General features: G+C 46.0%; 1 protein-coding gene across 5 annotated transcripts in view; it reads left to right on the top strand.

Moving 5' to 3' along the window:
* SMARCA2 (SWI/SNF related, matrix associated, actin dependent regulator of chromatin, subfamily a, member 2) overlaps positions 1 to 21965 on the top strand; it is a 283693-nt gene that overhangs the window by 20760 nt on the left and 240968 nt on the right. For 2 of the 5 annotated variants that reach the window (XM_068235838.1, XM_068235801.1), the window contains exon 1: positions 10894 to 11117. The exons of 1 other annotated variant lie outside the window; for it this stretch is intronic. The gene's annotated coding sequence lies outside the window, so the exon portion shown is untranslated. Of the gene's footprint in view, positions 1 to 10757; positions 10838 to 10893; positions 11118 to 11523; positions 11651 to 21965 lie in introns of those variants that run through there. 2 more of the 5 variants (XM_068235819.1, XM_068235829.1) reach the window with 2 other exon arrangements.

Genomic DNA, 21965 nt, shown 5'->3' with positions numbered 1-21965 from the left:
CTTACACACACTTGTATAAACAAAACACACACACATATAGACAAGAATTTATGCACATTGACACACACATGCACACACGTACATATTCATGCATATATACCCATGTGTACTTCCATGGATGTACATACACAATAACGCTCTCGCACACACATAAATATATTCAACACAATTTTTATAAAGTTGAAAATAGTTTTCTAACTATGTCAATAGAAGTAGAGAAGGACTGTGAAGAGTGCATAAATCTGGCAGTTGGCGAATTGTCTGCAGAGTGGCTTTGGTGAAATTCAGGAGCTCCGTAGTGGACAGTAGTGAACAGTGAGGGGACCAGCGCATACAAACACTCTTACTTCCTTCACACTGTGGGACCCCAGAAGACATTCCCTGGCATAAAATATTACTGTGTCTCTCTGCTGTTGCTGCCTTTCCTTCTCTCTACCTCTCTCTGACTGCATAACAAGACTCCACGGATCTTCTGGAAAAAGCCATGCTGCTGGTCACTGTAGCTGCTCTCCAGATGATTTAAATTATTTCAGTTAGGGAATGACACAGCTGATAAGTTTTATTTTCTGAATTGAAAGATACAGTGTACTTTCTATCCTCCTCACATCTGAACCATGCTCTTATCATCCTGAATGGCATTTATTACATGCACACATGTGCACTGCAATCCGCTATCTGCTGTCAGAACGTGGGTGAAGGATCCCACGTGGCAAACACCTCAAAGTCACCCAGACACTGGAGTGGCTGCAAGTCTCTACATTACTTTGCTGACAATTGAGAGTGATGATATGACAAGGGAAACCACTCAGCATTCATATTGAGAATACATCCTAAATGGATGGGACTTCGCAATCTGATTACACATGAGTTGAGTGAACCCTATGTACCAGTACCACCGCCAGGAACTCAGGGGGGAGTAAATAAAGCATCATATTACTGGGTCAGCCAATCAGCATGTTCTAATTACACTTGAATGCTCATTGGAATGGATTTAGGGGAGTGAGTTGATTTTAGGAATGTTATGCTGGTGTTTTGCAAATTCAAGCACTGACAATACTTACCCTCCCAGCACAGTGTTTGATACAATTGGTCTCAGCAGTAAAGGAAGCCATACATCTAGAAATAATGGGCATATACGACAAGAGGCAAATCTCTCTCAATCAAATCTGAGTAGAGAGAGATCTGTCAGCTGCCCATACACTACAGGCCAATTCCTGATCAATTTCAGCTTAAAATCTCTCGGGAATCAGCTGAGCCTGCCAGGTCCGCCGCCTTGATACTGTGTGTGCCAGCATGGCGCATGTGTGACGTCTCGCGTCGGCGTGCTATAACTATCAGGTTATCTGAGCAGGTGCGTATATACAGTATATGATGCCACTAGGCTTATTTAACGTAAGCAACCTCCAAATTTACTAATCAAAATTACATCAATAACATTTTAATTAGATCTTATGACACAAGTGGTGTCATGACATCTTATCTAGATCTTATGACATTTTGGCCCATATGCAATTCACTATTTCACCTGAGTTTTCTCCTAGGTGATATTTTCATAACTTGTCAAAATATGCCCTTTAACCACTTGAGGACCGCAGTGTTAAACCCCCCTAAAGGCCCGGCCATTTTTCTCAATTTAGGCCACTGCAGCTTTAAGGCCTCACTGCAGGGCTGTCAGTGATTCCCCAACCCCCCTTTTTTTTTCTACTCCTCCCTCCCTCCCCCCGTCAGCCAATCAGTGTGATCGGCTGTCATAGGCTTCAGCCTATGGCAGCTGATCACTTCCCTGCAACAAAAGAGAATGGTGTTGGATAAGCAGCAACTCAAGTAGTAACTACTTGAAACACTATGCCGGTGCCTTGCCTCAGCTGGATTGCTCATACAGCTTGTATCCCATTGAACGTAAAGAAAGAGACGGCACTCCACTGGCTGCAATCAAGATGCTGTGTATTCACGAACAAGAACACTACATGTTACACAGCAGCATCTTGATTGCAGCCAGTGGAGTGCTGTCTCTTTCTTTACGATCACTTCCCTGCCTCTGGAGGGGACAGCTGTGTCACACGGCTGTCCCCAGTACAGCGCTGCCTTAGATCGCAACGATGAACAGGTTGATTAGACGGCAATTTTGCCATCTAACAGTCTCCTAGCGGCAATTGCCACTGGGAGTCTGCTCCGCCATCCAAGCAGGGATGCACGCAGTCTCCTGAAAACCACGCCCCAAGGACCTTACGCCGTTCTGTGTTAGGCGGTCCTGGGACTGCCGCCGCGTCCACGCCCATCAGCGTGACGTGGTCGGCAAGTGGTTAAGTCACCAGCAAGCAAGAAAATTCTCAGAATAATATTGACTATGCTTTTTCACCTACTTTTAGGTACTTTTTTAATTGTTAAATGTTTAAAAGTTATTTAAAAGAGAAAATAAAAAAATTATCTCCTGGGAGATAACTCAGGAGAAAAAGTTAATTGCATATGGGTCCTTATGTCTTATGACATCTATCTAGTCTTGATCTGATACTCCTAATTGGAGTCGGGTAAGCCAAGATATATCACGTATGCTCTTATCTTATTCTAAGAAATTGGTATGTTCTTTGGTACATCATTAATTAACGGGGATTTTCTGAATGCCACCTGTAAGGTCACAGGGTGTAATTACATGTCTTGATCACATGGTTTATTGTTTTCATAACAAATAGCCATCTGTTTTAATTCATGCTAAAATATATAGAAATCAAACGTATTTACCTTAATATATAGGTCTATTATTGATTAACTCATTAAATAATAGCTCTATGATCACTATACACGATTAACAAATATCAGCGTATAGCAGGCTTATAGCTTCTGCAGTACATATGGTTGGCCTTGCATAAGCGCATTGCATTGCAGCAAGAACTGAGTGCTTATCTTAATATAAACATTACAGAGTACAGACGTACTTCAAACAATGGCATAAAGGGTTACAACAATCTAGCACTGATTAAAGAATAACTCTTTAAAAATAACATTTTAAAACATATATAATTGTTACAAACCTGAACGGAGAAACTGGGATTGATCGCAGTTTGCAGCAACACAGACACTGAGATATACTGTGCAAAAATGTTTATTTACAATCGTGCATACAGTAGTGCTATCAGATTAAACATTCCAGAGGCGCTAGGAAAATTGTGTTTGTCACCTGGAGATAGAGAGCTATTGCATGTACAAGGCCACCCTGGCGGTAATGACGAGCCTGGCTCGACCAGCAGAAACCTGCTGAAAGTGGTAATGATGAGCTAGGCTCGTCAATACTGCCAGGGAGATTTCCTGTTTCTCTGCACCGCCGGCTCCACTTTTCCCTTATCAGAGGGATTCCCCAGGATGGCTGGATGCCGGACTGCACGCTGCGGGTAGCGATCTGTGCTACCCACAGCGTGCAGAACTAGCATCCAGCCACCCTGGGGAATCCCTGTGCAGCCAGCGGGGCAGAGTATGTGCTGGCTATGCGGGCGGGTGGGGGGATCCCCCTTCTATGTGTGCGGATGGCCGAGCGGGGGCTTCCTCTTCTATGCGGGTGAGTGGGGGGATCCCCCTTCTATGTGTGCAAATGGCCAAGCTGAGGCTCCCCCTTCTAAGGCGGGGGAGGAATCCCCCTTCTATGTGTGCGGATGTCTGGGTGGGGGATCCCCCTACTCTGGGGGATCCCCCTTCTATGCGGCGTGCGGTGGGTGTCCCCCTCCTCCCTCACAATCCCCCCCCCCCTGCCCCCCCTCAAAGCACCTTGAGGTGGGATCTACTCACCCGAGGGCTCTCTCCTGCGGCGGCTGGCACACTTCCTCCTCCATTGCCGAAGTCCCGGTCTGTGTAGTTACAGTATGAGGCTTGGTGACGTAACCAAGCCTCGTACTGTAACTACACAGAGAACGAGACTTCGGCAATGGAGGAGGAAGTGTGCCAGCCGCCGCAGGAGAGAGCCCTCGGGTGAGTAGATCCCACCTCAAGGTGCTTCGAGGGGGGGGGGGGCAGGAGATCAGGGGGCCGGGGGGGGGGGGGGAGATCGTGAGGGAGGAGATGGGAGGAGGGGGACACCCACAGCACGCTGCATAGAAGGGGGATCCCCCAAAGTAGGGGGATCCCCCACCCAGACATCCACACACATAGAAGGGGGATTTCCCCCCCCCCCCCCCCGCTTAGAAGGGGGAGCCTCAGCTCGGCCATCCGCACACATAGAAGGGGGATCCCCCCACCCACAAACCTGGCTCACTATACATCTGGCTCCCTATACATCTGCCTACCTATACATCTGGCTCCCTATACATCTGGCTCACTACACATCTGGCTCCCTATACATCTGCCTACCTATACATCTGGCAAACTATATACCTGGCAAACATCTGGCTAACTATATACCTGGCAAACATCTGGCTCACTATATACCTGGCAAAACATCTGGCTCACTATATACCTAGCAAAACATCTGGCTACCTATTCCTGGCTAATACATCTGGCTACCTATTCCTGGCTAATACATCTGGCTACCTACACCTGGCTAATACATCTGGCTATACATCTGGATCTTATACTCACCATTGGCGTGCTGATCCCTCGTCACGTACCTCTGGTAGCTTCCACAGTGCCTTCTTCCATGTCCCTTGGCGGATTTTGCTTCTCCCTCGGCGATCACATGTCCCCCTTCAATCGGCGTTGATGGCACCAGGGTCACACAGCATCATCAACATCTCGCAGCAAACACTTTTTTTTTTTTAAATTGAATCCATACAATAACCTGAATTGAATTCAATATATAAAAAAAATTGATTGCAAAAAAAAAAAATTGGTTAAAAATTATTGGAAATTAATTGAACCACTTTTTGCACGGAAATCCTGGGGAAATAGAACGCCAGGGTGGCTACAGGAAACCATAGACCAATAAAAAAAGTGTTAAGGTGCGTACACACGCACTACCAGCGGCAACAACGGGTCCGCCGGACCCTCCTGCCGGGCGGTCTTTTATCCGACAGTAGTGCGTGTGTACGCGCTGTCGGCAGACTGATATAGCTGTTCCTGAACGATCCACTGAGCGGATCGTTCAGAAACAGCCTTATCAGTCCGCCGACAGCGCGTACACACGCGCTACTGTTGGCTAAAAGACCACCCAGTGGGAGGGTCCGGCGGACCCGTCGTTGCCGCTGGTAGTGCATGTGTACGCACCTTTATACATACCGGGGGCTTCCTCCAGCCCTATGCGCACAGATCACTCCCACGCCTCCATCCTCCTCTGCCTGTAACTCCTGTACCGGGTCCCGTTAGTTCTGCCAGTCGCGGCCTGTCTGCGCAAGAGAAGTGTGCCCTCTACTGCGGGTACCGGAGAGATACATAGAGGGTGCACTTCCTCTTGCGCAGACTGGTCACGACTGGCAGAACTAACGGGACCCGATACCGGGGCTGCAGGAAGCGAGGACGTTGGCGTGGGAGCGATCCGTGCACATAGGGCTGGAGGAAGCCCCAGGTATGTATAAAACTTTTTTTTTTTTTTTATTGGTCTCTGGTACACTGTAAGACATATGTAATTAACTTTTTCACCTGAGTTTTCTCGTCAGAGATAATTTTTTGTCTTGGCCTCAATTCACTAAGCAGTTTAGACTAGTCTACAGATTGTTTTTAGTCTACTGATGGTTTGGTGTAATGATTTAGACCGGTTTTTAGATCTGGTGTAACATTCAGTAATTACACAGTTCACAAAGGCAAACAAGGAGCAACCACGCCCACTTTTATTGACAGAGATTAGACCAGCTGATTTCTGTAGGTAAAGTAATTCTGTGAGGTATTTTATATGTGAGGATGGAACCTTTTGAATTAATTATGCTTGAGTTTAATTGTATCCAGAGGAGAGCTCATCAAAGGAGAAGGATGTCAGTCATAGCTACTCGTTTGTGAATTGCATCTTTTGATCATTTCCTGTGCTTTACCGACCTAATTACTGAATGGTTTAGACCAGGTCTAAAAACCAGGTCTAAAACATTTGGTAGTGAATTCCCCTTTGATGCAACTGACCAAACCATCAGTAGACTAAAAACCAGCAGTAGACTAGTCAAAACTGCTTAGTGAATTGAGGCCCTTGTGTTTAAAATCATTTTCTAAAACTTTGTAATTGAAGTAGTACTAAGATAGGTGAAAAGGTGCTATCAAAATTATTTTGAGTATTTTCTTGCTTGCTGGTGGTGTAAAAGGCATTTTATTTCCAAACTGTGAAAATATCACCTAAAAGAAAAAAAAGTTAATTGCATATGTGTCCTTATGTCCTAAGCCTTGTATACACGCTAGATGGTTCTCAGCCGAGGCTGCCTCAGCCGAGAACCTAAAATCTGTACAGGGGTCCCCCACCCCCCTCAATGCGTTGGCAAGCAATCTACCTGGTGGATCATCTCAGCTGAGGGCATTTTTTGTCTACTCACCGTACCTACTCCATGCCACTTTTCTAATAAGTGTAGTAAAGCATTTTGACATGGTATTCGTCCATCGCTATTGATTGCTTTTTTTCTATCAATCTGTTCTTATTTTGCAACATTGATTGTTCTATGTTTTTTTTCTTTTTGATTGGCCTAAAAATTATTAAATAAAAAGATTAAAAAATCCTAACACCTTACCTGTGCCCTGACACTGCACTGGCACTTATCTAAGGAGGGATTCTGGGCAGCTGTAATCCCCCCCCCCCCCCCAGCATACTATGCCCGGTAAAAAAACACATATAAGTAGATAAATACTTGATCTACTTACATAACACATGTATTGTACTGTCCACGTTTTGATTTCAGTGAAATTATATAGTAAATTAAGAGAATTCTGTTCCTGGTGGGAACCATGTCTTTTGCCCACAGTTTGAGGCTAAACAGGGATGCTCAAATTCGGCTTCGGGAGATATCCGGATTTTTGCTATCCGGATATCTCCCAGTAATGCTGTGCGGGCTGGACGGGGGGGTCAAGCTTACCTCTCTGACGTCTTCTTTGGTCGTCCCTCGGCGCCTCCCACGATGCGCTCCAAGCAGCGGTCACCTGATTACAAACACTTCCTCCTTCCGGATTGAAGGAGGAAGTGTTTGTAATCACGTGACGCGCATGGAGCGCATCGTGGGAGGCGCCGAGGGACGACCGAAGAAGACGTCAGAGAGGTAAACTTGACCCCCCCCCCCCCCGCCCAGCATTACTGGGAGATATCCGGATAGCAAAAATCCGGATATCTCCCGAAGCCGAATTTGAGCATCCCTGAGGCTAAATACTGATGTCATTTCTTCCCTTACCTTTTTTTCTTTTCTCCTCCAATCGCTAAGTCGCCTCAGCCTTGCTTGTAAACACAAGTGAGCAGAGGATCATGTTTCAGCTAGGCAGGGAGATAAAGGGAAGAGCAGGAATATATTATACAGCCTTTCTCAACCTTTCTACCCTGGAGGAACCCTGCAATTAACTTTGGGATATCAGGGAACCCCTGCAAACAATTTTTTGATCTCGAGGAACCCCCGCATTTATTTTGGAGGAGGCATGGTCTTTAAAAGTATGTGTGGCTGTTTATTTCACTACCCCCTATTACACAGCCCCTCATTATACTGTCTCCTGACCCCCCAATTTAGTGCTTCTTGTTGAAGTATCACCTATTATAGAGTGCTCTATTATACTACCCCCACGATGGGGGAAAATGCCAAGGAACCCTTGCAGAGTACTCGAGGAACCCTGGGGTTCCAGGGAACCCTGGTTGAGAAAGCCTGATATTATAGATAAAAAGAACCCCCAGCATGCAACTGAATGGCAATGGCTATGAAAGGGCCAGTGCTACTAAGGTATTTGATAACTCCATATCATAATGGCAGAAAAAAGTTTTGTATGCAGGATTAGCATCTTTATCACTTAATCCCCTCAGACCAGTTGTTGTTGAAATTTGATTTTTATGGTGACAATCCCGCTTTAAAGAACAAGCGACACCCATGCTAACCTAGAAATAAAAAACACATACATAAGTAGATAAATACTACTTCTACTTGCATAACAGATGTTTTGTGCTATCCACGTAATGCTTCCTGTGAATTTTATAAAGGAAAAGCAGAAAATCCTCTTCTAGGCAGTGGCCATCTTGCCAAGCTAATGCTGACATCATATCCTCCCTGACTCTTGTTTTCCCCCCTCCCTTCTCTTGCTCATTGTGTATTCATTAGCTGCCCTCCTCCCAGAGTCTTCAGACACTCTCACTGAGGTGTATACTAACAAGGGCACTGTCTTTTTTATTTACACATCCAATCACTGAGTCACCTCAGCCTTGCTTGTAAACACAAGTAATCAGAGGGTGTTTCTGATAAGCAGATAGGAAGGGAAATAAATGTAAGAGGAATATATTATAGATAAAAAAAACTCCCAGTATTCAACTCTTTGGCACTGTTTGGCACTAGGGCCATTGCTCCTAAAGTATGTGATGACTACAAACCATAACAGCAGAAAAAGTATCTTTATCACTAAGGCTGGTTTCACAGTGGGACGTTACAGGCGCACGTTAGAGCAGCCTGTAACGTACCCCACCGCACAGCAATGAAAAATCAATGGGCTGTTCACAGTGCCCACGTTGCGTTACTTAGTAACGCTGCGCCACAAGACAACGTACTGCATGCAGTACTTTATAAGCGGCAGAGCCGCGTTAGACTTCTTGCACATGCTCAGTAATGTTGGGGAGGAGTGGAGAGCGGCCAGGCACATGGCTAATTAATATTCACTGCACTCAGTGACTGCAGTGTTTACTTCCTGGAGCGGCCGCTCTGTGCGGATATTGGCCGGGCTGGACCACGTGATGCTGCATGCGTCCAAGAGTACGCATCACGGACGCCAGAGTGAGCTGCACAACGCGGCTCACTCTGACGTCCACATCAGAGAGCACCAAGCGTGGCGTTAGGGGCACGTTATGCGACCATAACGTCCCCTAAAACGCAACGTCCTTCTGTTAAACCAGCCTTAATACATTCAGACCAGTTGCTGTTGAAATTTGATTTTTATGGTGACAATACCGCTTTAAAGGGACACTTAAAGTGGATCCGAGATGAACTTTTACTCATTGCATAATTGTGTTCCTTTCCTATTGTTTATAGGGCATTCCTCAAGCCATACACTTTTTTGTTTTTGTTTTAATGCTCTAATTCCCTATAAACTAAAGAAGCAACGCCCACAGGTTTTCAGAGAGCCAAGGCACTTTCAGACAGTAGCAAGGGCTCATGGGAGCTCAGTCTGGGCAGGAGGAGGGGGAGGTATTACTAGCCAGAGATTTCAGAGGCAGAGGGGAGGAGGAGGGGGGATCAAAATTTTTTGCTCAAGATGCAGATAAGCCTGCTTCTGTGAAATGTTTACAAACAACATGGCTGCTGTCATTGTATCACAGGAATAATCAGTCATATTCTATTAAAGCTGTTTGCAGCTAGATTTGCTGTGTAAACTATCTAAACTTTAGATAAGATATATAGACAAGTTACTTGTTATAGTTAGTTTTTCATCTCGGATCCGCTTTAAAGAGACTCTGTAACATCAAAAAGATCCCCTGGGGGGTACTCACCTCGGGTGGGGGAAGCCTCGGGATCCTAATGAGGCTTCCCACGCCGTCCTCTGTCCCACGGGGGTCTCGCTGCAGCCCTCTGAACAGCCGGCGACAGACCCGACTGTCAGTTCAATATTTACCTTTGCAGGCTCCAGCGGGGGCGCTGTGGCTGCTTTCGGCTCGGAACTAGACAGAAATACCCGATCTCCGCCGGGTCCGCTCTACTGCGCAGGCGCCGGAGACTTACGCCTGCGTAGTAGAGCAGACCCGACAACGATCGGGTATTTCCGCCTACTTCGGAGCCGACAGCCACCAGAGCGCCTGCGCAGGAGCCAGGAAGGTAAATATTTACGTCGCCGCTGTACGGAAGGCTGCAGCGAGACCCCCGAGGGACGGCGTGGAAAGCCTCATTAGGATCCTGAGGCTTCCCCCACCCGAGGTGAGTACCCCCCAGGGGACATTTTGATGTTACAGTTCCTCTTTAAGGCCTCTTGCACACTGCAAGCGATTCCGATTCAGATTCCGCTTTTTAATCTGTTTTTACATCCGATTCAGATTCCGATTTGCAGTGTGCAGGGAGCAAACTGCAAATCTGAATCTGAATCGGATGTAAAAACTGATTAAAAAGCAGAATCTGAATCGGAATCGCGTGCAATGTGCAAGAGACCTAAGTCATCCCCAAAAAAATGAGTTTTACTCACCTGGGGCTTCCAATAGCCCCCTGCAGCTGTTCGGTGCCCACGCCGTCTCCCTCCGATCCCCCTGTCCCCGCCGGCAGGCACTTCCGGTTTCGGCGACAGGCTGAGAACGCGAGTGATTCTTCGCGTTCCCGGCCACGATAGCGCCCTGTATGCTGCTATAGCATATATCATATACCAGCATACAGGGCGCTATTGCAGCCAGGAACGCGAATAATTACTTGCGTTCCCAGCCTGTCGCGGAAACCAGAAGTGGCTGCCGGCGGGTACAGGAGGATCGGAGGGAGACGGCGTGGGCACTGGACAGCTGCAGGGGGCTTTGGAAGCCCCAGGTGAGTAAAACTCATTTTTTTGGATGACTTAAGTGACCCTTTAAGTTCATTTTCATGCCTTTCCTGTTCAGAGCTAGTGCTCTTGCAGTCCATCATACTACATTTTTTTACTCAAACTTAGGGTCACTTTAAACAGCTTTTCCCATCCTTGGCAATGCAGGATAGTTGATATGCTGCGCACTATAGTGGCGTCGCCTCCTTGATTCAGGCGTTTGCATTCAGAGCGGCGAGTGTGCCGTGAGGAGCTTCCCCGGTACATGTGCAGCCAGGTAATAATGCGTGTCTATGTGCTGAGCAGGGCGGAGGGGCAACCGGCTGCATGCAGTGCACATGTGTGCTGCTAGCTGGGGAGGGGGGAGGCTGAGTTTGTGAAGCGGAGCAGAATCAGGAAGTCAGAGGGAAAACACACAGACATGTTTGATCACGATGACATGACGGAGGGGAGGAGGAGGAACAGGGCCTGAAGCTTTTACCTCCACACACACACACAACATACATACACCCCCCGCACGGCGGATCTCCCCGGCTACACCCGGCGCTGCTGCTCAGGTAAGCGCACAGTACAGGCTCATACAGCGGCGCCTCCTCGGCCCGGCTTCTGGGAGTGGGAATCGAGTTCCGGGCAGAGCGGCCATCGATCGGCTGTCCAAACTTTCCAGAGAGAGGAGGGGAGGGAATAAACATGGCTCCTCAGACTGCCTTGCCGAAATCCTGCCGTCCCCGGGCGGCGGAGGGAGAGCGGCGGGGAGTTAGAGGGTGCCGCCGCCCGGCGTGTAGTGTGTGTGCTGGCGGTATAATGCTACGGTGTCGGGGCGTAGGAGGGGGGATCACTGCTGCTGCTTGGCGATGGTGCCCCCCTCCCCCAGTGACGAGACTGCCGAGCTGCGCCTCCTGCCCGGGAATCCGGCTCCCACTTCTGGTACTTTCTAGAAGATTGGAATTGACAGCAGCTGCTCCTCCATCCATCCCCCGTGCTTGCAGGGCTGCTGGCGGCGCTAAGGCCTCGCCGCACACGGGGGAGTCATCCTAGGACGTAGCCTGGGAAATGGCAGCACATGGAGGAGGCGGCCAGCTACACGTGTGTATGTTTAGCACTGCATAGCTGTACACGGTCAGCATTGCTACAGCTTCGGGACGGGGCTACAGAGAAGTCACCAGAGTCACCTTGTATACACACAACTTTATGCTTCCATAAATGGCCTGCGCAGTGTTGCTGATACTATGTACTGGATTTAAATGATGTGATATATTAATATGCTCTTGCATGCAATAAACATCTGTGAGGAAAAGCCAACGCCATTGCAGGGCAGTTACCACCCAGAGCCATGGAATAGCTTCTCAATCTCCATGCAGCCCCTAGAGGACTGTACAAAATCCCTCTAAAGTGTGTTTACAAATAGGAGTTTCTGAAAGTTTATTTGCATAGGTATTATTCCTCCCCCTTTTTTCTTCCCCAAGCAGTTCTCTGGCCTGGCAGTAGTAGGCACCAAGTACTGCACTGCTGACTATAAGGCCATGTACACACTTATGATCGCTAGTGTTTTGCCACAGCGCTTTTTTTTGTATGCAATAATTGCATATTTTTTACTGGACGTGTTTGCGATTTTTGAGCAATTGAAATACATCGCAAACGCTCTAAAATCGCAAAAATGCTGCATGCAGAGAGTTTGCATTTAGCGCTAATCTCCAATCACTGGCGATCACAGCATTGATATCTTTGCCATATAGTTAACATTGCGCTGGCATTTAGCGATTAAACGCCTGCTTAAAGCGCTAGTGAAATGTTAACTATATGACAGTGATCTCACTACTGCGATCAGCCCTAAACACAAACATGCTGTATGCAGAATTTTTTTTTGCTATTTTACAGCGATCACGACTGCAATGTATTTTAATCAATCCATTGCTCAAAAATTGTGAAAATGTCCAGTAAAAAATACATGATTATTGCGTAAAATCGCCACAGCAAAACGCTAGCGATAATCACTAGCATTTTGCGATCATAAGACAGCACTTCTGAATTCAGATCATATGCACTGTGCAGCTTTGCAATGGGCTATCGCATTGCTGCATGCATTCTTCTCTCCAAAGCTCGGCGTTGACCCATTCTCTGTAGTGAATGTGATCAGCAGTGCACCGAGACGCAGATGGTGTGCGATCAGGTTTGTTGCGTTCCGATCGCACGGCCATTATGCGTTAATGAGGCAAATGAGGTCTATGAAATTCATAATTTCCTTACACGCTGGAAGGTCTCTTGTAGTCTAGGGGTTGCTTGTGGTGTCTATGGACTGGTTCAGACGGACATCTCTTTCCAAATGCTTTTCTGCCAAGCTTTGTTGACTTTCAGCAGCGCTTCCAGGTGTGCTGCAGTTTTCATTCTCACGGAGACACAGGAGCGTGCCGGTAAACAATCCTGGAAGCAACAAGTTATTCCTAACTTTATAGGAATTGCTAAGTGCCCGGCAGACAACGGTGAGAATCTAAATCAAAAGTTAGCGTTTGCGCAGAACACCGGTATGCGATCATACCGACGGCATTTAAAGGGAACGTTAACTGAGGAATAAAAAAAGTTTCACTGACCTGGGGACGTCATTTGTCCATGCCGTCTCAAACCGATCCTCCGGTTCCCCGCAGGCAGCTAGTTTCAATTCCGGCAGTGCACCTGCGCAGCTCTGGCAATGTGCGTACGCTATCATGCTCCCACCGCCGTGGCAGTCTTGTGCAGACACAGTATGTACTGCATACATTTGTACATGTAGCGTGCATACTGCGCTATGGCTAAATTCGAAACTAGCTGCCTGCGGGGAACCGGAGGATCAGTTTGAGATAGTGCGGGCACAGGACATCTGCAGAGGGCTGGGGAAAGCCCAAGGTAAGTAAAACTTTATTTATTTATTTTTTATTCTTCAGTTAGGCCTAGTGCACACCAGAGCGGTTCGGTCGTGTTTTTAGGAACGCTTGCGGCAGAGGAAACGCTTGGGTAATGTATTTCAATGGGCTGGTGCACACCAGAGCGGGTCGGTTTTAGCTGAAACGCAAACTCCCGGGCTGCAGCATTTTTTGGATTACGGAGGCGTTTCTGCCTCCAATGTTAAGTATAGGAAAAACGCAAAACACTTGATAAAACACCAGATCACATCGGTTTTCAAGGCGTTTTTTACAGTAGCTGTTCAGTAACAGCTTTACTGTAACAATATCTGTAATCTGCAACAGAAAAAAAAAAGCTACACAAAACCGCAAACCGCTAGCAAAACGCTTCATAATAATAAGAAAAAACACTTCAAAAATCGCTAGTGTTTTGCGGATCTGCTAGCGGTTTTTGGTGCACTAGAGCAGGGGTCCTAAAACGTTTTGGGTCGAGGGCCGGGTCAACATACTTCAGACTGTGGGGGGGCCGGAGTATACATAAAATGTAGAAGTCTTTGCGGGCCGGACAGTGACGCATACCCAGGTGACAACCTGCAGTCCAATTGGACAACAGTGTCACCTGATGTGGAATTTGATTGGAAACCAGCAAATTACTGCTTTCTGGCTTCATTCTATATGCAGACCACCAATATTTAAAGATGTAGCTAACTGCATCTATAATACACTTTGTGTGTGGGGGGGCCGGTAAAAAAGCCTCAGGGGGCCACATTCGGCTCACGGGCCTTACTTTGAGGACCACTGCCTTAGAGCTTGTTCACGTTACAAGAGCTTTTTAAGCGCTAGTGATTTTAAAAAGCTCTTCCTAAAGCAATGCTATGGGGGATTTTTACAAAATCACATTGCTTCAGTGAGAACACACACATCGGATAACATTAGGAAGAACTTTTAAAATCAAAAAGCGCTTAGAAAAGCTCTTGTATTGTGAACAAGCCCTTAAGGTTCTCTTTAAACGATGAGCGTCGAGGCCGTCGCTTACTGCCGCAGAACCATCCTTGTGAACCAGCCCTAAAGCTGTGTGCACACCTGAGATAAAAATCTTGGGAAACTGAAGACTCAATCTTCTGCATAGATAGGTTTTGGATCATTCTAATGATGTTGTTCACATACAAACAAATCGTTAATTCACAAGATCTAAGAAATTCTTTTGTAGCGCTGCGTAATATGTTGGCGCAATGTAAATCCAATAAATAATAGTACTTGTAAAAACAAAACAGAGGACATCAAGAGCCCAATAGTGCAATATTGTCTGGTAAGCTCAATATATAATCCCAGTGATCGAGTCTGCTGTCGAAACGGCGGCAAATCGGGCCAGTGTATGGCCAGCTTTAGATTAGATTTCAGGAGAAATTTTGTCTAATATATTAAGCTTCCTGCTGCAGCTAATAGCTTTGTACTGCCTAGTGCAATGCGAAGCTAGCAGACCTCAATTGGGTGGTTCTGCTGCATTATAGAACTGGTATTTCCAAATCTATATGCGATTGTTATTAAAATCACAATATCAAGTGAAAATGATGAAGTTTCAATAGAATTGTATTAGATTCAATGTTATATCAAACCTAATGTTCAATCTGTTGAAACTGTTGAGTAGTGTAGGCACTTGAAGCCTATTTTCACACGGGGCCTTTCTTTACTTATCCTGTAAGAACAAAATCGCAATGCACTGCAAGTGTGTATGTGCACATCACAGCTTGTATCACATTATTGTGACAGATTTCACTTTACTCCTAAGACGCCAGTAACAAGCATTACTTACCATCCAGAAGCTGCTCCCTGTATACGCTCTGCCATCTCCATCCAGAGCTGTGGCGGTAGCACATATGCCTGGCTCCGCAATGCATGCAGGAGATGTAGCCTTTCAATATGAGTACTTGTCTATCGGCCAGGATATGTACTTGCATTGATGGACTTAACCTCCCTAGCGGTCTGATTATGCGCAGCCGCACGGCTGCTCATGGTTTTTTAAACCTAATTTTTTTTTTTTATCATGTAGCTAGCCTAGCGCTAGCTACATGATACCCCCCTCCCAGCCGAATCCCACCCACCCTTCTGATCGCTGCCGGCGATGATGGCCGTCAGGAAATCCCGTTCTGAACGGGATTTCCTGCAGGGTTTCCCCCGTCGCCATGGCGTCGTGACGTCATTGGTAGTCCCGATCCGCCAGGCTGCGCATGGAGTACTGGGGGGGGGGGGGGGGCAGCAGGGCCTGAGCGGTGCCCTCTAGCGTCTCTGGACGAGCTCAGCTCGTCCAGAACGCTAGGGAGGTTAATCTTACGGCATGCATTGCGGTGGCCAGGGACATGAGCTACTGCTGCGGGCACTTAAAGCTTCTACAGGTCTAGGAAGGAGGAATGCATAGACAGGGGGCTAGGGAGGTAAGTAATGTTAGTCACACCCCAATGGCCCACACTATTTCCAAATCTTCAGGCCTGGAACCCACTAGCAGGGCTTTTCTAAGCACTTGTGATTTGAAAAGCTCTTGCTAGTGTAATGCTATGGTGTGATCCCACTAAAGTGATGTGATTTTATAAAAATCACCCATAGCATTGCATTAACAAGAGCTTTTCAAATCACTAGTGCTGAGAAAAGTCTGCTAGTGGGTCCCAGGCCTTGAGGCTCTTTCAGATGAATGTCTAAATGCACCATTTAACCAATCTTTTGGCAGGATTATGCAAAATAATGCAACCCAGTGGGAGCTATTGTAACTACAAGCATGTCAGTGGTTGACATGTAGAAAATGAAGTTAGGCCTGCACGCCATCATTCTAATGCAGTTTTTCGTTTTATTGCTTAAGTCAGCACAAGCTTGACAATTGTTTCGGGGCCACGTAAGGTCCCGTTCAGAAAAGTGCAAACGTACAATGATTGCGGAGGATTTTTTTATTATTTGGCTCAAGGCAGAACACACTTTCAGGGCTGCTTTCCTGTGATTCCCTGGTCTCCTTCGGCATTTGCGGCAAACGTTTTCCATGAGCACTTCTGCATTTTCACGTTTGCAGCGGCATGTACTGTATGCGAACATGCACGTTGTGCAGAATAAAGCAAAAAGCTGTGTAAATTAAAAATCATGTGAAAAAAATTAATTTCAAAACACAAACTGTCATGACGCACATTTCCTGTTTAAGGCTATTGACTTTAATAGTTTGTAGAATCGTGCTGCGTTTTGCAGTTCGTGGCAAAATACGCACAAATGCGTCTGGTGTGTTCTGTGCCTAAAGGTGCACCCGCGAGTGCACTTTAAAGTGTACCAGAGTTGAAAACGTAAAAAGATTTTATACATACCTGGAGCTTTCTCCAGCCCCATCCGCTCCGATTGCTCCCACGCCGCCATCCTCCGCTGCCCGCCACTTCTGGAACCGGGTCCCCGCACTTCCGTCAGTCGGAGCAAGTCTAACGTAATAGAGGTGTGCTGTTTGCGTATCTCTCCTGCAGGCGCTGGAGAGATACGTAGAGGGTGCACTTTTCCTGCGTAGCTGGCTGCGACTGACGGAACTGACAAAACCCAGTTCCCAAAGCTGCGGGCAGCGGAGGATGGCGGCGTGGGAGCAATCGGAGCGGATGGGGCTGGAAAAAGCCCCAGGTATGTATACAATCTTTTTAAGTTCCCTTTAAGGCCTCTTGCGCACTGCAAGTGATTCCGATTCAGATTCCGCTTTTTAATCAGTTTTTACATCCGATTCAGATTCCGATTTGCAGTGTGCAGGGAGCAAACTGCAAATCGGAATCTGAATCGGATGTAAAAACGGATTAAAAAGCGGAATCTGAATCGGAATCACTTGCAGTGTGCAAGAGGCCTAAGGCAGGGAAGACACTTGCAGGGCGGTTTTCCCTTAAGATTCCCGGGTCTCTGTTGGCTTATGTGTTGGCGTTTTAACGCATATGTTTTTCCGGAAACGTTTCTGTATTTCCGTGGTTTGCGAAGGCATGTACTGTATGCTAATGCGAACGTGCTCATCATGCGGGAAAAAAAGCAGAAACCTGTGCGATTTAAAAACACACGAAAAGACACAAACGCAAATGAACGGTTGCGATGCTTGTTTCCCATGCAAGACTATTGACTTCATTAGCCTTTAGAATCGTGCAGCGTTTTGCTGTCTGCGGCAAAGCGCGCACAAAGGGCTCTAGTGTGTTCCCTGCCTACAGGCACACCTGTGAGTGCACTTTAGGGCTCGTTCAGACTATGGCCTCAATTCACTAAGCTTTATCAAAGTTTGATAATTTACCTCATGGGTAAAATCTAATTTTGAATTCACTAAGGTGTTATAGATTTATCGAATGTTTTATCGATAAAACATTCAGTAAATCTAGATAAAACAGAGAAACCGAGAGCCCGGTATGGTGTAGTACGTATTGGAACCAGGAGGATAATGAACAAGTAAGTAATATACTCACAAACATGGGTTACCGCACAGGTAACCACTGTAAAGGCAGGTGGGGAGATTAGACCTGTCCCCACTCAGGATTAAGATGTCGCTCTCTGTAGACGGAAAAGAGGGTATATCACCCTTCCACCAGGGTGGAAATCTTGAAAGTAAGCTGTGCAGAGGCGCCAAAAGGATAAAAGTATGCTAAAAGGTTTAAAATGTTCGGGTGGCGGTGGTGGACCGGTCACTCCAACAAAGGACACGAAATTGTCACTTAAGGGTAAGACAATTTAATAAAATACTCCACAAACAATTTGCAACGCGTTTCACGGGCACGATCCCGCTTCATCAGGCAATAGACAAACGGAGTATCACTATAAAATGACAGAGATAACAGCATGTCAAATGGACTACAATGTACACATGATTGCACAAAAAATCGTGGTGCATGATTAATCTAAATGGTGCGTTTTTTTGTAATATTGTAGTAAACAAACAATTGGCGTAAGTAACATAATTGATAAGGTAGAGAGGAGTAACAGGGTGAAGAGGAAATTTAGTATGTTTAGTAAACATATTTAACCAAAGTGGTGAGGTGAAAGGTAATTTCAGTGTTATAGGGTAGTGTACTATAGTGCATATATGATAAACATGGTATATAGGAGGAGACATTGGTGGTCGGTACTGTTGGCTCAATCTTGGTTGTATCAGGATAAGTTTTAAGGTAATGATGAGGTGGTGGAGTAAAACACTACAAGTGTATACCACTTATTCTTTTACTCCACCACCTCATCATTACCTTAAAACTTATCCTGATACAACCAAGATTGAGCCAACAGTACCGACCACCAATGTCTCCTCCTATATACCATGTTTATCATATATGCACTATAGTACACTACCCTATAACACTGAAATTACCTTTCACCTCACCACTTTGGTTAAATATGTTTACTAAACATACTAAATTTCCTCTTCACCCTGTTACTCCTCTCTACCTTATCAATTATGTTACTTACGCCAATTGTTTGTTTACTACAATATTACAAAATAACGCACCATTTAGATTAATCATGCACCACGATTTTTTGTGCAATCATGTGTACATTGTAGTCCATTTGACATGCTGTTATCTCTGTCATTTTATAGTGATACTCCGTTTGTCTATTGCCTGATGAAGCGGGATCGTGCCCGTGAAACGCGTTGCAAATTGTTTGTGGAGTATTTTATTAAATTGTCTTACCCTTAAGTGACAATTTCGTGTCCTTTGTTGGAGGACCGGTCCACCACCGCCACCCGAACATTTTAAACCTTTTAGCATACTTTTATCCTTTTGGCGCCTCTGCACAGCTTACATTCAGTAAATCTATAACACCTTAGTGAATTCAAAATTAGATTATACCCATGAGGTAAATTATCAAACTTTGATAAAGATTTTGATAAAGCTTAGTGAATTGAGGCCAATATGTGCTGCCGTGTGCATTTTGGCAGCGCACATAGTGTGCGACACGCAATAACGGTAGAAGGGCATAGACAGCCCTTCTACCGATCCTATCATATGCACTGCACAGCAGTCCGATGCGCTATCGCTCTAATGCATGCATTTTCAGGAATCGCAGCGCAGATCCCATTCACTGTAGTGAATGGGACCTGTAGTGCAGATGGCGTGCGACCGTACGCGTTGCGTTCCGATTGCACAGCCATCTGCGCTGAATGATGTGATTGAGGCCTTAAAGACAGGGAACACACTTGCAGGGCTGTTTTCCCCTGCGATTCCCAGGTCTCTTGACGGCTTTTGCGTTCGCCTTGTAAAGAAAACATTTATTTCCACAATTGCTCTGGTCCATTAGGGTAAAACCCTTGGGGATGAAGTGGTTAACGGACAACTCAATTAATTCATTTATCTGTCAATCATTGGCTTCATAATCGCATTAGCCACTTGCAAAATTCTGGTTCCCACAGATATAAATATGTTTATTTGATCTATACAGTAATCTCTTCCAGCAAGTTATGCAATATTGTTGGGACAGAGAACAAGCTGTTTTCGCTTGTCACATTGCAATGGATGTGTGGGATATGTTGCAGTAAGCAGATCGTACGTCTGTGCAGTACGCAATAATCCTGGGCAGGCAAATGCATTCCCCCATGTTGCCTATGGGGATAACGCATCTGCCCTGGGCTACAGCCGGACCATTGGAGCGGACATTACAGTCAGGGTTCCCACTTGAGCCAGATCAGCGGGAGCAGAGCCTCAAGATCACACCTTTTTCATGTGTTATTTGCTGACCAGAATGTGATGTCTGCACCAGGGCTGTGGAGTTGGTACAAAAATCATCCAACTCCGACTCCTCAGTTTATGAAACCACAGACTCCGACTCCGGGTACCCAAAATGGCTCAGAATCCTAGACTCCTAATACTTACGAGGGCTGAAGATTTTGTACAAAAATCATCCGACTCCTCAGTTTATGAAACCTCCAACTCCAGGTACCCAAAATTACTCTGACTCCACAGCTCTGGTCTACACCTGAGATGATTTGATGTTACGGTCAGGCATCTCTGATGTTACCGCTGTATATTTGCCTGCAGTGGTCAAGCTTCCTCTCCTCTCTCCATGGGACAGGAAATGTTGTCTGACAGGCAGGCTGTCACATGAAACCATCACTAATGGTTTCCTCTTGAAATTGTGTTATAGATAATATTAGTTAAGGATACCACCTTTGGCATCAGAGACCAAGGCTTGAATTCTGGCCTCAGTCAGTTACCTATTCAGGAAGGAGTCCATTGGGCAAGGCTCCCTAACACTGCTGGGTGGAACATGCCCCCTAGTGGTTGCAGCTCTCAAGCACTTCACAGTCCAACAGGAGAAAAGCGCTATACAAATGTTATCTACAGGTGGCTTTAGTGAAGAAAAGATGGTCCACACTTGTCCTACGTTGTCATCAAACTTCAGTTAGGACGTGGTCTTGTTTGCCATTGTCCAGCAGTTATTATACCCATTAAATGGGACTTTGCTAGCGCACCAGAGTTGGCATACCAAGTGCACAGGAAAAGCTTTCGCGTTTTTAGGTGTGCATGGCCATTTGCCTTGGGGAACTGGTCCTTAGGAAGAAAATAGTCTAGAAAATGGCTGGCAGCTGCTTGCTTCCTCTCTAGACAACCATAGAACGCTATTGTCATGGGACTACAGGGTTCAGCATGCCCTACACACATGGGATTGTCGGATATGCTGGGGCTATTAATTCCGCAAGCAGACAGAAAACCTTATTATGAAAAGGCACTTTACACTCTTGATAGTGTTACTTTTGATACTAGGAAAATGTGTGATTGCTGTTTAATAGTTTTGTGAATATTTTGTATGGAAAGACATTACACTTGTGCAGGAATTTTAGGCTTCATGCAATTATATGGCCTCTCCTGCATGTTTATTTTGGTCAGTGTTGTACAGGCATTTGTTGGCATGAGATAGAAGTGGTTAATCACAGGAGCTTGCAGTCCATTAGGAATAGGCAGTGTTGATGCAGGCATGTGTAACAGCTTAAGGTTCTGTGGCATGTGGCATACTCCAGAGCTTTCATTGGTCAATTCTGTTTCTATGGTGCTAGGTCAGGTAGGGCAGATTAGTCCTGATTACTGATATGCCCCCTTGGAAAAGTAAATTGTGTGCTTGTTCAGCAGCATATTGTGTGGAATGCAAGGAGTTTCCAAGGCTTCAGAATAATAATGTCTGACTTTATAGCATACAGTATGTAGTATAATGGCATTTAGAGAACAGATTCTTAGTCACAGCATCAGACATTACAAAATAGAGTGTACTACTTATTGTTTTGCTTGGTTTCCAAGTCATATTCCAGTTTAAATGAGCTGCAGTAGATAGTAGTGTAATATCCTCTATGCCTTCTGACAGATGTGCTCAATGATTGCATCTACAATGTTCTCTGGTTATTATTACTATCATTTGTAAAGTACCAACATAACGAGTGCAAACGACTATATAGTGTAAAGCCCCGTCTACACGGGGAGATGTTGTGGCGATCGGCGGCCTCTTGCGCGACCCCCGCATTCGATTCCCCACTCGTCCCCGCCGGCGCCGCTTATCTTCCGCTCGATT

The sequence above is a fragment of the Hyperolius riggenbachi genome, chromosome 1 (assembly GCF_040937935.1).
Source record: "Hyperolius riggenbachi isolate aHypRig1 chromosome 1, aHypRig1.pri, whole genome shotgun sequence".
Taxonomy (NCBI): domain Eukaryota; kingdom Metazoa; phylum Chordata; class Amphibia; order Anura; family Hyperoliidae; genus Hyperolius; species Hyperolius riggenbachi.
This window is presented reverse-complemented; position numbering and strand designations above follow the sequence as displayed.